Genomic DNA, 14727 nt, shown 5'->3' with positions numbered 1-14727 from the left:
AGCCAGCCAGCCAGCCAGCCAGCCAGCCAGCCAGCCAGCCAGCACTGTTGCCTTGCAACAAGAAGGTTCTGGGCTCAATTCATGGAGTTTGCATGGTCTCCCCGTGCATAGGTTAATTGGCTTCCCTAAATGGGAGTGTGTATGAATGGTTGTATGTCTCATTGTATCTACATGTTGCCCAGTGACAGATTGGCTGAAGGATGTACCCGTCTTTTTTTCATAGACTGCTGGAGATAGGCACCGGCTCTATTGTGACCCTGATGGAAAAAGCAGAGGCCCGTTGCACAAAGCAGGTTTACCTAATTCAGACGGAAATCCTCAACTCTGATTTGTCAGTTTCACAACAGCTGGTGTCAGTTAGTTTAAAGGTGCAGTAGGAGATCTTTTATGACGCATATTTTTACCATGTGGCTTAAAGATCTCCCCATGCCGTTTAGCAAGCAGTGAAATAGGGGTGGATGGGTTGTAGTCTGAACCGGACTGGGCATTGGAACCGAGCCATGAGCTCCGGGGCTGGTCCGGGAACCCCAGTGGACAGGGACAGAGCGACCGAAGGCGTGGTTTTCGAGGAGTGGCCTGAAGGGAGAGGCATGGTTGTGTATGTTCAAAAAATAGCTTGCTGGCACCGTTTTTTTCCAAGAGCTCCTACTGCACCTTAAATCAACTCTAAGTAGGTCTACTCAGAGGTAACATTAGAGGGGGAAAACTAGTTTACTGTTTGAATGGTAAGATATCAGTGTATTATATTCTGAGCCAATCTTACTGGGCAAAGTCACACCTGGCATCAGGTGAAGATGAAGTATAAAAACTTTCAACAGGTAGGACCTCTGCAGCCCCATGGCCTTTCCTGTCAAGATGTCAAAGTCAATATTTCATAGTAAGAGCATAGGTGAAACTTAACTTCACTGACTATTGCTAAATTGTTATCTATGGACAACTTTTAAATCAGCCTGGGAGTACCATCAATTTTTGGAAAAGCCCCAGAAGCACTAAAAAAAATGAGTCCATGACATCCAGAGCTGCGTGTGGATAACGGTCAGATTCGGCGGTACTTCTTTGAAGACGTACCCACGCAAAAAGCACCAATGCAGGGGAGTTGCCAGAGACAGACGGGGGCTATGCTGGAGGTAAGGTAGGACAATGAAGAGTCCTTCTTGGCCGAAACCTTTTGCTAGCATTCCTTATTTCTACCTTTATTAACATTATTATCTCTGTATAAATGTATGTTGATCAAATTTTCTCGACTGGAAGACCGGGAGAAGGGGACCTGTCCTGTCCTGCCAGGACATACTTTGTTGGGATACACCATGGACTCATGTAAGGCTTGGAGGATGGTGTGTTTTACAATGTTATCAGTCGAGGATGTGGAAGACATATAAATATTTGGATTTATGATACTTAGATTTCTTCTGTTTGGATTTGGAGGATAAATAATGTATCTACAATTACAGAGGATGTCGGCAGCAATTTGGGCACTGATTAGGCTGTGGGCAGCGGTTGACACGCTCACAAAGGCTGTGAACGAGCAGGACCATGAGCTGAGCTGTATGGTGGGTGCGATTGAATGCAAGCTGGCTGCGGTTGGTTAAACTCAAAGCTGAGGTGGGATAATATATTGGATGTCCATGCTCGCTTCAAGGCAGAAAAGCCCAACAGATTCGGAATATTGGATTCACCATGTGGAGCCCAGTGACAAAAGACTAAAAAGGCTGATGGAAAATTCTGTGCAGCTTGCTCTCAAAACAAAAAGTGTATTTTGGATTTCGACCTCTCCCTTATGAAAACTCCCCTGGATGTTATGGTGGAAGGACCCAGAACTGCCAGATCACCCCCCAGATCTGGCATTAAGATCCGGTATCAGTGAAAGCATATTGACAAAAAGTATAACAATTAGTATTTAGCGTTCACCTCACCTCTTGCTACTATGGGAAATTTGCACAGGATAAACATTTAATCATGAATGCTTATTATATATTTAAGCCCATGTAGTCCTGTTGGATACTGGGCTGATACACTTAGAGCCGTGCTTGTATAAGACTTTTACATTGTTGCGGCTACAGACAGATTTATTTTTTGTTTTTTTGTTCCAATATGGCTCTTTGAGCAGTTTGGGTTGCCGACCCCTAGTGTTAGGTTATTTTTGTTATCTGCTCCTGAGACTCTCGCCATGGAGAAGTATGTCTCCGAGTCACTTAGAGCTGGCATAATCCGTCCCTCTTCCTTTCCTGCTGGTGCAGGCTTCTTTTTTTTTGTGGGGAAGAAGGACGGTTCCCTCAGGCTATGTATAGATTACAGGGGTGGAAATGACATCACAATCAAGAATGGCTACCCCATCCCTCTGATCAACTCAGCTTTTGACCAGCGTATCCAGTGAGCCCACCACAGCTGACGAGTAGCCGCAAGCAGTCTTTTCAATAAAACGCCTTTTAAGTATCACTGTGTGTCTGGTCTGAACTCTGGAACCTACGTCGTGAGCCTTTTGACACTTAGATGGGAGCCCTTATTTACATGCAAAACAGGCTGAGTGATGAATTAAGGTAAACATAAGATACAGATAAAATCAAAGAAACAAACATAACCAGATTTCAGAGGCGAGAAAAGGAAGAAATCTGACATACTGAATTGGCAAATGTAACAAAGAAACACTAAAGGAGCAAGAGACAGATGAGGATTTTATAGCAAAGAGACAAGCAGAAGTAGAGTGACAGAGAATGAGGAGAAGAAAGGGATGTGGCATGGAAGAGAAAGAATGGATTCGTCACTGCGCGTTGATTTCCTGTGATCTGCAGGTCAGAGCGCAAGCAACATAAGAACGACTCAATTTGAACCATGAGCTCTCCGATTCATTGCGCTGTCAAATATGGCTTTCCTCAGCAAGTCTCTATTAATGTAGAAATCTGAAACAATACAAAATCTTTTCTTTAGCAGGCTAAAGTGATGCCTATATTTGCCTCTAATATCAGTCCCTAACAAATCAGAGAACAGTGTGTGTCCAAAGATAACTGTGCAAACACACACTACTGTTTCCCTTAACCTGCCTACCTCTCACTCATTCACAAATATGTGTACATAATTGTGAGTTTGGTTGGTTTATGCAGCTTGAAATAATCACACATTTTCCCAACACTAATCCTTATTAACATAGAACTATATGAACCTATAGAAAATGACCATATAGACAATAGATTTTTTTTCAGTACTAAAAGTACTACAACTTTCTTGATCTTTTTAACCAGTGATTTAAAGTATTTTATATTTTTTTTTTTACAAATTCCTTTATAAAGAATCTTTGGGTAAGAATGTTTATAAAAAGTCTAACGGGCGGAACACACCAAACACCATTTAGTATCCGATCTGGATAGAAAAACGAATTGAAACTTAGAGCTCTCTGGAAATGCATGGGCCTTGTTAGACCACACAGGATTGTCTGTAACAGCACTTGTGTAGCTCCAACCTAGCTAGACCCCTGATCTATTTTGGTTGGACCTACACAGCAATTCATCTGCAATGTTGTGACTCTGACAGGAAGAGAGACAGGGTGGTAAAGTAAAATACACAGTAAAATCCCCTATCACATGTAAAGCAGCCAGGTTCACCCACTTTGAAACATGCTGTGTGAACGGGGCAGACTCTGCCATAAAAAATAGATAAAACATTTCGACAAACAGTGTCCTTTTATCCATGATAGGAGCTCAGGATGACAAAAAACAGATAAAATAACACTTCAATACTTTTTGAACTTAAAAAAACATGAGAGACAATGCAAATTTAGCCTACCTCCTTCTTTATGTATATAAAAAAAATAAAGATCAGAAAACTAAAAACTACATAGAAAGCTCTCAGTCTCCTTTAACTGCCTTGCCCGGTCATTACCCCTTCCAGAGTCTTTGTTTTAGCTGTGTAATCTTTTCTTTTCTTAAAAATATTATAGTATCCATAATATTTTGAAATCCTTTTGACATGACCTGCTCTGATAGCTGGCCTTAATTGCTTATTTCACTCACCTGCCTTGTCTGCCCAGTTCCTAATCATCTCTGATCTCATCCACCTGTAGGTTCTGCTTTATATTCAGTCCAGCCCAGCTATCGTTGCAATATCATTGTTTGACTTCTGTTTATTCCCTGTTTTCTGGTCAGTCAGTTTTGTTAATTTTAGTCAGTTCCAAGGTTCTTGTCCCTGTTCCAGTTAGGAGTTTATTCTCAAGCCAGTGTCCTCAGGTGAGTTATTGTCCCTAACCAGTTGATGAGAGCCTTTCAGCATTGGCCTAGTGATTCTATTTTCCTGATTCAGTTCCCTCTCACCCACTGGCCCTGTATGTCCCTGGCTGATCTGCCCACCTGAACCTCAGTTGGACTCCTGCTGGATTCTTCCTATTTGTGGGTTTCTGACTGCTGGATGCTTGGTGCACGGGACTCTGAACCTGTCCTCCAAAGTGCGTTTTGGTCTGAGCTGGATGATCGACGCACGGGACTCTGAACCACCCTTCACGCTCTAATGGATTCCTGGAACCTGGATCTGTCTGTTCCTGAGTGGATCAGAACCCCTGACCGGACTGTGGACTCCTGGATTCCAGAACTACTCCGGTCTGATCTGAATCCCTGCCTTGGATCGCAGTTATGCTTGCTCACTGTGGTTGCTGCATCGGGGACGGTCTGGATGGCTCAGGGCTGCCTCTCATTGGCAGTGCATCGGCTTATCCTGCCTTTGCTTGAGAGGATGGACTGAACTGTTAAACCAGGTAAGTGACTCGCTCTAATAATCATCTTCTGCTCAGATGATCGCGGTCACTTTCCTGTGTTTCTCCCTAACCCAGAGTGTCAGTGATTGGGCGATGCCCTGCCTCCCTCCTGCAGCCGCCAGATCCACAGCATTGCGCTTCCTTTCGGTTATGTTGTTTTGTTTTAATAAACGTTTTGAACTTTCCTACTGGCTGTCTCACCTTGAATACTTGGTCCATCTGTCCCGTTTTATGACACCTTTATCTGTGCTGTTTTAAGAACGTGGTGTGCAGGTTGGTCATGAAGTGCAGTGTTGCTTTATAATTTGATTGACACTTGGCGCGGCTGTGTAGCTCTGCTTTCCTTACATTTAAAAAAGCCTGTTGATAAATATTTTTGAGTTTTTGAAATTTAACCCAGTCAAATGCACTGTTTCACTTTCTGGGACACAGAGAAAAATTCTGCATAGTCTTGCACAGATCAGGATCTGCTCACCTTATGCATAGTACGAGCCTCTATATGCACTGCAGCCAGTGTCAAAAGGAAAAGAACTGCATCTGAACTTGTTCAGTCGAATGCAAGCAGTAGGACTCTGCCTTAATAATTAGGAGCCTCCTGCCACTGTTTTAGCTTGTTTAAGCTAATTTTTCATATCTGTGGAGAATTAATCAAAACCACATTAATGGATACATTATAAAATATTACATCTTCAAAAAAATGTTATACATTGTATAGTTATCTCCAATATACAAAAAAATTCAGAACAGAGGTATTAAATGGAAATGAGCAACAGAGGATATGATACCAGTGTAATACTTGCTGGAGCGGCTGCTAATTTAGTGACTGCAAAGCACAGAACTACTTCTAATAATCATAGTCTCAGCTAAAGAGCCAATTTCCCCCCAAAATTATATAACTCACTATGGCAAACACTGCAGATAAAGTAAATAAAGATATTACTGACTCCTTGATGAATACAATAGTTTTAAAACCATATAATTTCTCTACCAAACACTGATATTACAAAAAAGCAAAAACATTTAAAAGACTAGATGTTATTTTGTCATTGGTGATCTCTTTCCAAACTGTTTTTTTTTCTCACACATTTAATATCTTGGTTCCTTAATCAGGGCTTTTATGCACAGAAGTTAAGATTAATATTATGGTGATGACTAACATTTAGACTTAGACAAACTTTATTGTCATTTAGTATACATAGAGTATAAACAAAACAAAATGTTGATGCACACAGCTTCCAAAGAGTGAATGAGCAGCTTACAGCAGTGAAATTATCATTTCAATTTTTAAGTGCAGCAGTGATCAGAAGAATATGGTGGAAATGAATGTTCTATTTAAAAGGATTTGAAAATTCTTTATGTAGTGCAAATATGTTTACAAGTGTGATGCAAAGTCCCGATTTGATTTACTGTATTTTTCTTTGAAAAGAATTTTTAAAATCACATTACACAGTACTTGTTTTATAACAATTACAGGGCAATTCATGTGCTATTTTTAGTGCTCTTTAAAACAAATAAATAGTAGCTCTGCTAGATGACTGAGGCCCCTAGTTGCTTTGATTATACAGTAGATAATACATGCCTGTCAGATGAGCCTCAGCAGCCTGTACTGTAAATGATTCACTGTAGGAGGGTCTAGCTTTGTGAAAGCCTTCCTAAAACCCCTTGAATCAATTACCAAGCTTATGAAAACACTGCTGTTTTACAAAAATTTGCATGTGCTAGACTTTGCTGTGGTCTCTGAATTAGCATGTAGGGATTTTAAAAGAAACATGAACACCTGCCAAAGAAACACAAGTTGACTACATATTTAACATTGCTCACCTCTGGGGAGACAATGGACAGTAGGTAAATGGGCTCATTCATGCAAAAACTGTATCCCCCTTTTTTAGACATTATATTATACATTCCTGCTTACATACAAATGCAGAAAACCACTACCTATTTTTGGTACACTGATGGAGGCGCTATCTTGACACGAAAAATATGTGCTATTATGAGAAAAAAATTTAATCAGATCTTCAACTCAAAATATGTTCTGTAAAAAAGGTAAAGTTTTAAAATTTTGACTCAGTTCATGTTTGAAAACAGAGGATGGGTGTCTAAAGCTGTGAGCTGCCCCTTCTTGCCTGCCAGAGACGATCTCATCTAAAGCACAACACCAGTTACATAATTCATCCTTCAGAGGTTGTTGTAGCCATGGCTACGAAAGAGTGTGCTCCCTCTTAAGGTTGTACTCCCGACCATCATACATTTTTCACCAGGTTTCAGTAGCGATGGTAACACTAGCCTCCAAAGTAGGCCAGCAAAATCCAAGAAAGTTCCCCTATGAGAGCAATGTAGAGAGAATAGCATGCATCCCTAAAGGCGAAGGGACCAAGCATACATAGAAGCTTCTGAAACACACTCTTTGACTTCCCCATGGCTGCACTCCTCCAGCACGGTGTGAAAACACCTTTTCATGCACACCAAAGTGTGTGTGTGCTCATGCTGCAAATGCCTGATTTGTAAATGTCAAAAAAAAGAAATGCAAGATAACCTCCAGTCATGACACTCAACAGGCTAAAACAGGAATGAGAACCCTCTGAGGTTCCTACTTTTGTTAAACCAATCTTGGTCATCCAACCAAATCAGATTTTTGCTGTTACTTAACACTTAGCTTCTCTAATGGCAGGGAAATGCAATTAAGCTACCAGCAAGTCTTTAAAACAAAACAAATCGGTGCACCCACACTGAGGCAAGCAATCTCCTGAGGGGTCGATGAGAATGAGCCCAGAGAAACAGTCACTTCAGTCTGACACAGGCTAAGCACAGAAACCCTGACTTCTAACCTTCTGGCCTCAATCTGAGTTGAAAGCCATATTCCTTGTAATTGGACAAAGCAGGTCATTACACCCCGAAGGACAATGCAGACACATCTTATCTTCTTCTATGTTCCTTGTCTATTGTCTGCTGGAGAGCCTGCTCAGTGTTGATTAAGTGAGACTGAATAAATGAAAGAAACAGGCTTCATTCATCAAGCTCTCATGGACATACATCAAAGAAGTTATTACAGTACAAAAGTCAGGGTTGGAAATTATATAAAAAAGCAGCTATTAGTGAGAAGTATAATCACAAGAACAAAGCAGACAAAGATAAATGCAAAGTTTAAGTATTTTAATGCATTTGGGAAGGTTTGCAATGACCCTCAAATATTTATTTCCCAATTTATGAATATATAGATATAGAAACAACAAAAGATAGAAAATAGGATTAACTAAATGGTGTCTGTTTTAGGCCAGTAAGGAATATTAAAGTTATGTCTGACTGCTAAATGCTGGGATAATTAAACTTCTAGATTACATATTTAATATTTGAAAACAGAAAGATTGCAACACTACTAGGTTATAGCTTTGTGATCCTTATTTAGATTAAATTCAATTCTACATCATGAGGAAAAAGCCAATCAAGATACCGAGAAATGAACCGTGGACCTCTAGAAATCTGGTTCTGCTTAGGTACAATGTCCTTCATGTTAATTTGTTTAAACACATATAAGCAAGTATAATAGAAATGTCCTGATATCACATAATTCAAAGCTAGAGGAATCAGTGAATTCATGACAAGAAAGAAACAAACAAAGGAAATAAAGACAGAAAGTAAGAAAGAAAGAAAGAGACAAAAAGAAAAAAGAAAGAAAGAAAAGTGTGAAGCTAATGCAAAAATGTGTTATGCCAGTTAAGTTTCAAGGTCTAAAAACATTAATTTGCAAGATGAACAAAAAAAAAAAAAAAAAAAAAACATCTTCCAGGCTCCAGCAGATGCTTTTCAGTCGATACAGAAATATTTTGGAGCAATGGGTTGCTCAGTGGAACAGTGGGTGGCACTGATGCCTTGCAAGAAGGTTCCCGGCCCGGGGTCTTTCTGCATGGAATTTCCATGCGCAGGTTCTGTCTGGGTACTCTGTGTTCCTCCCAAAAACAGTCAAAAAACATGACTGTTAGGTTAATTGGCTTCTCTAAATTCTCCTTAGGTATGAGTGTTTGAGTGAATGGTTGTTTGTCCTGTTTGTCTCTGTGCCCTGCGATGGACTGGCGACCTGTCCAGGGTGTACCCTACCTCTCGCCCATAGACAGCTGGAGATAAACATCAGCACCCCTCGTGACCCCAGCAGGGATTAAACATGATGGAAAATGGGTGGATGGAAATGCAATGATTTCAATGAGCAACCAGACAGGGTGTTAGGTGGGATACCCTCTATTTCTTTTTTAAATAGGCAACAACAACAAAAATCCCATCCACAAAGGCAAAAATGTCCTATATTTGTGGATGTGTGTTCCCCGCAACCAATCAATTAACTCCCCTATTGCCTCTGTGTCCCTCTTTTGCAAACATTTTCTATATGAGGCTTCCCAGATCGATATCTGTGTTGTTCAATTTGAAACCTACCAGTATCAATGTGGCTTATGCCAGGTTACAAAATACACACTTTAGCAATGACAGGCAAAATCTTTGATCCCAGTCATAACGTTTAAGTATATGTGAGCCTGCATGGCTGTTGGTCCAGAATAAAGAATGGTTGGATTGTATTAGTAAAAGAACAAAACAACATATCAAATATAAAATCCCCCCCCCCAGAAATGAGAAGCTTAGCTTTTCATAATAAATGATGAGATATTTCTCTCAAAATCAACAAAAAAATCCAACATGAATAGTTGTATTTTGTTTGACTCTATAACAATGCAACAAAATTGTCAGAAAAACCATCAAGTGTCTTCTTTTAATGTTTAACAATGAGGTAGTCTGGTCAGGCCAACAGTCATCTACACTGACAGAGAAGCACTGATGTGACATTGTTCCCATCACAGCACCAACCACCACCCTCAGAAAAATAGGAATTAAATGAATAGTGATAGTGGGAAGAGAAATAGGAAAGAAACTGCCAAAGCAAACAAAGAGAGTTATAAGGAGGGTGTTTATGCAATTAGATGAAAATGAGGGAAAGGGAGGACAGAGGTAGAGGAAAAGATGACACAAAATGGAATGGATAGAAAGTGTATGGATGGGTGAAAGGAAGAGGGATGAACCTAACCAGCAGGACCAGGGCAGGAAGTTTGTCTCCCTAAACATTCTGTATCTGGGTCTTGCTGATCATACAGTAGCCCTAGGAGACCATAAAATGCAATATTGGTCCCATGTCTTTTGATGGATGAGGCCCAGGTTTCGATGTCAGCCCTGTCAGAGCTCCCCTTTAGCAGGTACAAATCACTGGGCCCCCACCCTCCTCAGAGCGGCAGCAAATACAACTAATGGAGCCATCCATGGGGATGAACTGACCGGATGCTGCTAAAACAGACTTCCTCTGTGTTATTGTTAAGTGCTACTCAATTTTAGTAGATTTATTTTAAGAAAAATCACTAATACGACTTGAAGTTGTGTCTTTCCTTCTGTTAAAAAAGCATGAAGAAATCAATAAAATACGATAATTTACATCAAAAACTGATCAATCAGCTTCAACCCCGCCTTCTCCATAATCAGACTTTAATTAACTCACCGACTAAGGCAGCTGCTAGAAGAATGAGTATGAGGACGACTTCCGACACTTTTCTTTTCTCTTTTCCTTCTAGTCATCATCTTCAGAAGACTTTATTGGAACTGATGGGAGCCAATCTGAAGAGTAAGCAGGGAGCTTTGACTCTCTGTGATTGCTGCGTCAGACTAACAATGGAACGAATAAGGTGTGTCAGGCCATATTAAAGCTTTAATACCAACATTTAAAATAATGTGCAGCTGAAAAGTCTGGTCCAAATTTGTTTATTCTGATCTCAGAATAAAAACACTTTCCTGTTGATCCACTGACTGACAGTGGGGAAAAAAAAAAAAAAAAACTCCCACACACTGTCAGCACACACTGTCAAATAACCATTTATAATTTTAGGACATTTTCGGCAAGCAAGCTGCAAACACGACATTGCCAGATTATTACACCCTGGAGATGTTTTCTTCTTTGCTAAATAATTCAAATAGATGTTTATGAGTGTGGGGGGGCACGCTTATAAACATCAGACAGATCAACCAAATGTTTATGGCAATTTTTGGATTTCTTTTGTCTGAATCTCTGTGCTCAGACCCCTCAGGCAGCTGCTTATCTCCTAAAAGCAAACAAATTCTTCGTGGTGGTAAACTTTAAAGCTTTTCTTTGCACCTTAAAAAAAACTCTCAGGGCAGTTAAGGTGAACATTATTGTACAGCTTTCGGGATGGTAATGCCATCCTTTTTTAAATAATTTTACATAGTAGCCAAAACGGTTTGGCCTTTTCGGGAAGCATCTTTCAAGCTATAGCTAATTCAAAACAAACAATAATAATGAAAATGTTTTTGGGCAGCTCTGGCCACCAGCAGGAACACAAAAATAATTTAAGGTCAGATCACCATAGGATTCAAAAAACACAAAAATGTAAGTAATTAAATAGCTTTTTTGTATATGACTACAGGGATACATGCCCGTTTAGGTATTTTAAGGTTATTTTTGCACAAAACTAAAGGGATAGACTAAAGGAATAAACTAAAGGGATAAACGGGTATTGACTATTGGTATGCTGGTCTGACTGGGTATGCTCATCTGACAGAACCCCGGCACCACTGTAGAGCACAAGGTAAGACAATCAGTTGATCGACTATACAAAAATTTACTTTTCTCAGTTCTGACCTAAAATATCCATGCCAGATGGTTTTCAGTCTTTTAACAAGTATTACCCAATAACAAATACCAAACTTTCCTAAGTACCCCGATAATGCCAGATCCTACTGCACTGCAAACAGATTTGGACTTTCCCCCTCTGTTTTGTAACAATATGTTAAGCAAGAAATAGAAACAACTTTCCAGCTTCCCTCGTTAATGGTACACGTGCCCCTGGGCAACAAACCGAACCCCAAACTGAGGGAATGTGTGTGCGTAAGCCAGTGTTATTAGGTGAATGTTGCTTTTGTGTAAAGTCTTCTAGCATGACTAGAAGAGCACTATTCTAATTTGGTCCATCTACCAATTATAGGTAGAAAAGTAAGGCAAGACAAACAATGTCCTGATCAAGGTATTAGTCAAATAAATCAAAGTTTTCTTGAAAAAGAATTCATGAAATGTGTAACACGATTCCTAGAAAGTATGTCACTCATGTGAGTTCAATACTATGCCAAAACTCACTTTCCAGAGTAGAAAAGTTTGCAATGGATAGATAACAAAATTCTTTACAGCAGAGAGGCTTCAAATATGGAACGAGAGGAATGAGAAGAATTGAGGGGAGGTTAGGGGGATGCAATGAGGGAAAAGGAAGAACACAAAAAGAAAGGAAGCAAGGTAGATGACAGGATAAAAAAGAGAGGAAAAATGCACAAGGAATGGCATAATGAAGGTATAGAGCGCAACAAAGGGGGGAAATAAATTCTAGAAGGACACAAGAAAAGGAATAAATACAAAGGCAAGAAAAAAAGACAAGGAAGAAAATAAATTATGTCAAGATGGATTTAGGAAAATAAATAATTGAAAAGAAAAATAAGACACAAGGATGGATAATAAGCAATAAAAGAGAAAAAGACATGTCTCACCTATTAATTCCAAATTCTAGACCTACCCAAATTAATTATCAATCAAAAATGTGGAGCAGTACGTGGTAAAAAAAAGATTGGTCAAACCATGAGAAAACACAGATATTTTGATAAATAAGTCTTAATGCAGATACAGTATGTACATACAGTGCACCTTATATAACACTTTGTTCTAGGAAGAAAATTAATCATACTAAAAAGAAATACCATGAAATTGTTGCTATCATTTCATCCTCACTACTGAAAACTAACAATAATACTATGTGTAATGTATTTGAAAAGGTTATAATATATAGAAATACTTTTATTAAATATTTTTACTGAGAAATGTAGTTTATTTAGGTTTACTCTCAAATCCAACTCTGACTCATTAACTTTCAAAGGGTGTTTCTTAAAAATCAGTCTCTAAGTGTTTCCTATATCTTCATGCTACACCTCAAAAACAAGCCTCGCTCCCTAGAATGATTATTATGTATACCGAAAAAAAAAGTAGGATTCTGTTCATTTCAGTTAGTAAGTAAAAAAACTGTGTAAGCATTATAAATCTATAAACATCTTTATCCTCTAAGTATAGCAAAAATAATTTGGCTTTACTTTAATATCAATCAGTCACATGACCTAAAAGCTATTGAAAAAAACAACACATCTATTTTTAAGAAAAAAATGATTTAAACAATAGAAAATGTATAAAAATTGGACAAATAAAGAATGTGCTTCATGTGTATAGTCTAAAACAATGATTTATTTTGTAATAGTTAGTGACAAGACATCAAAGGGTTCAAATTTTGTTTTCAAATCATTTTATTAATATACGACAGGTCATCTGAAGACGCTTTACAATTCAACCAGATCATACAGTCAGATTGGTTCCAAGTTTTCTATCAAAGGAAAACCAGCTGATTGCATTGACTCATTGACTAGAAGACAATCCCTCACACCAAGTATGCTTGTAGCGACAGTGGAGAGGAATAACTCCCTTTTAACAGGAAACCTGTTGTTGGAGTGTTTAATACAGATATTTTTTGAGCGTCCCAGTGAGAGTGGGGATAGGCAGCCTCACAGAATCTCTGAGCCAACAGTTATTAAAACTGGTATGGCTCAGGGCTGCTGGCCTCCTCCATGAAACCTCCCTCTCTTCACCCCATTTTACTGTCACCGGTGGGGATGGCAGAGAGAGATGCGACCACCACATCACAAAACTGTCTCTGGGATTGCTCTGCTTGCAATGTTTCTCTGGCTATAAACTGCTACTTTGCTGCTGTTAATCAAAGCCGAAACCACGCACAGCCTCAACCTCCCTGCATATTCCGCAGGCAATCCTTTAAGTGAAAGCATTTTCTGATTTTACATGTGGCCTGAGGTACGGCTCTAGAGCAGCATAAGTTGCACTTTAATGACTTGCATCTTTACAACTATTATGTTATATATGATCAAAATAATGTCAAAGCATTCAACTACATCAGCCTAATGGGTTGTGTAAATAGTCTCTAAAGAATTCTCTTTAGCAGAGTTTTGCTTGGACACAACACATTATTATCTTACACCAAATGAAACCAAACAGAAATGTTTTTTACTGGAAAACATCCCATGTCTTGCATATCTTACAAACACATTTCAGGCGAGATGTCTGGAGCCAGTGATTTCTTTTGGGTTTATTCATGTTTATTTCCCTTTTAAATCTCTGTGTGGGGTGCATCTCTTAGCTCATTAAGATGCAGCTCCGGCGTGCAACGGCCGCTTTCTGAGGTGATAATAACAAAAACAACCTTGCAGCCACCAGCATTGTTATCCTCAGGTGGGTGATTATGTCCGGCCCACCGCAGGGCTTTGTCCAATTCACCACAGTGACCCATATGGACTAATATACCATAAAAAATCCACCTCCGAGATCAGAGGACCCTTTAACAGAGCTAAAGAAACAATGGGATTTTCAACATATTCGATTTAGGCATCATTTATGTCAAAGTGTAACCATACACAGTCCAGATTTTATATATATTTTTTAAATGCCTTATTTAAAATAAATCCAGTTGCCAAACTGCATTTATTGTAAGTGTACCTTTTAAAAAAGGCAGCTTCAAAGTCAGTCAGCGACACATCAGGAGAATCTAACAAAGATAGAGAAAACAACACCAGCCAAGGATGATAATAACTGACAAGACACAGTTGAGCAAGTCTGCGGCCAAACCTAAGGTATAAAGTAAATACTGGAAGCCAAAAAAGCTGAGTGTTGAAATGTATTAGCAAAGAAGGAAAGCTAAAATAACTCTTACTTCTAGGGAAAATACATTTTTTTTTTAAACTTTGCAAAAACCATCTCATGTCAACACCCAAAATTGTAGTGAAGAACACACTTACAGATTCATTTTGATCAAAATTAATCTTTAAAATTGATGGCTGCTTAGAAATTG

The 14727-nt window shown here is 39.1% G+C and overlaps 1 protein-coding gene across 1 annotated transcript in view; it reads right to left on the bottom strand.

The window, feature by feature from the left end:
• syt7 (synaptotagmin 7) overlaps nucleotides 1-14727 on the bottom strand; it is an 84639-nt gene that overhangs the window by 18542 nt on the left and 51370 nt on the right. The gene's annotated exons all lie outside the window — the stretch shown is intronic.

This window comes from Cyprinodon variegatus, unplaced genomic scaffold (genome assembly GCF_000732505.1).
Source record: "Cyprinodon variegatus isolate N-32 unplaced genomic scaffold, C_variegatus-1.0 Scaffold1279, whole genome shotgun sequence".
NCBI classification, from domain to species: Eukaryota; Metazoa; Chordata; class Actinopteri; order Cyprinodontiformes; family Cyprinodontidae; genus Cyprinodon; species Cyprinodon variegatus.
This window is presented reverse-complemented; position numbering and strand designations above follow the sequence as displayed.